Raw genomic sequence first — 2,435 nt, 5'->3', positions numbered from 1 at the left:
CTGGTGTGTTATTATTTGCAGTACGTTAAGTTAAAAAAAATAGAAAAGAGATGCACTTTTTCTTCTTCTTTGTAGCATACCTTGTTTCTCTGTCTTTTAATTTTTCCTCTGTCCTTTGTTCAACAATATTTGTACCAATAATTTCATATTGTGTGGGTACATGGATAGAAACTATAGAAGTTCATTAGATGATAGAAGAAGTATTTCAGCAAATGTTTTCACTTTAGGCTCAGGTGCAGTGACTTGGAGTTCAAAGAAGCAAGCTTCAACAACGTTATTAACCTCAAAATCTGAGTATATTGCAGCAACTTCAGCAGCTTGTCAAGCAGTCTGGCTAAGTAGAGTGTTAGGAGATCATCAACAAGAGCAGAAGGGAGCAACGAAGATATTTTTTGATAATAAAGCAACAATATCCACGAAAAAGAACCCAACTTTCCATAGCAGGACAAAGCATATCGATATTCGTTATCATTTTATCCATGACTTGGTAGCAAAGGAGGAAATATTGTTTGAATATTACAAGACACAAGAGCAGTTAGTGGATGTACTGACCAAGGCTTTATCAAAGGAGAAATTTGACTATTTCAAAGGAATGTTTGGTGTATATAGTTTTGAATCAAGAGGGAATATTAAAGAATGATTCAAAACAAAGTAGGAACATGTAACGTAGGACATGAGTAGTTTGGCAAAACTAGTCTTTTGGATTATGGTAAGTAGGTTCATATATTTACTCAAGTTTAATGAGTGTTACTGAAATAGAGTCTTAGTTGGTTATATGACCTTTATTTTAGGGATAGTTGTTTTATTTGTTAGCCTATATATTTGGGCATTTAGTGTGTTATTATTTGAAGTACGTTAAGTTAAGAAAAATAGAAAAGAGACGTAGTTTTTCTTCTTCTCTGTAGCTTACCTTGTTTCTCTGTCTTTAAATTTTTCCTCTGTTCTCTGTCCAACATTATTATCTCTTTTCAGTTCATGTTTAAGCTTAACATGTGTACATAATTCTAGTCCTGTGACATTTATAAAACTTATAATATCACTATAAGGAATTTTTCCCTCAAACCTATCTTTTAATTTTGTTCTAGCCTTTTCGGCAAATAATGTTGGTAAGCCACTTATAAATTTTTCCTTCCAATAATCATGATTACAATCTTCTCTAATCATGAATTTGTTAAGGAAAACATCTTTATACCATATAAAATCATCCAACCTTGGACATGATAGATTTGATAATATTTCTAAACTTCTATCTGAAAGGGCATTCCAAGAAAAATTAAACTTTTCTAGACCTTTAGTCTCCAAGTTTATAGAAGAATGGGAAGTAACATTAGAAGATATTGAAAGAAAATTAAAAGTAATTGATTTCTCAAAAATAGTTCCAATAGTAGAATACGAATCTCCCAATTTAAAAGATAAAACATCAATAAGTCCCACTGCAAGTGAAATGCCAGGAGTAAGAAATTCCCTATGTATGATATGTCAGATGTAATAATTAAACCTGACTTTGAATATTTAGATAAATTATGGAATAGTCAAGAAAATTCTATTAAAAAAGAATGGTATAAACAAAAATATTCATGAAAAGAAAGAATGTTCTTTTAGAGAAAAATGGTGCAATGATATGAAAAGATTAAGATGTAATATTAAATTTTTTAAATAGTTTGAAATTACAGGAAAATTAGAATATCAAAAAAAGACGTTAAACATGGGTATGTTCAAGATGAGTAGAAAGGTAAAATAAAATAGAGGTTAATATAAATGTTGAAAGTGCTGCAAGAGTTGCAACATAGTTTTATGATGAATTTCCCTTGTAATCCTGCAAGCAAAATATTTACGTTGGAAAATTATTATATTCTTAAATGTTTTTCAAGTATAATTTCAAGTTTATGTTACACAAGCAAGGTTGTTACATTACTCTTAATAATAGTAAATTCACTATTTTCATAATAATGAAATTATATGTGAATAGCTATTTCCAACATGCTTCTTATTCTTATCTAATGTGAATATTAATTTGATTATGCGTGTTTCAAGTCTTAAGAGGAAAAGAGATGATCAAGTAAATCATATACACATTGATACAGTAAGCTTGGTCATATAGTAGAGAAGACATTTAATAAGTTATACAGGGAAAGTTGCCATGACAATTATGATTATGAATAATACCTAACTTGTGAAATCATATCGCAAAGCAAAAATGACCAAATCTCTATTTATTGAAACAGAAGAAAAAACTTTTTTCTATAAAATCATACAGAACAAAGAAGAAGGGTAGAGAGAGAATAAAAAGTAATTCTTACTTCTCTTGAAGATTCTTGAGAAGTTAATCACAATGAATGAAAACCCCTTTATTTATAGGGAAAACTAACCTTGGGTTTCTAACTTTTCCATAAATAGACATTCACTATATATGGTAAAGTAGACATTCACTATAT

This window comes from Capsicum annuum, chromosome 5, assembly GCF_002878395.1.
Source record: "Capsicum annuum cultivar UCD-10X-F1 chromosome 5, UCD10Xv1.1, whole genome shotgun sequence".
NCBI lineage: Eukaryota > Viridiplantae > Streptophyta > Magnoliopsida > Solanales > Solanaceae > Capsicum > Capsicum annuum.
This window is presented reverse-complemented; position numbering follows the sequence as displayed.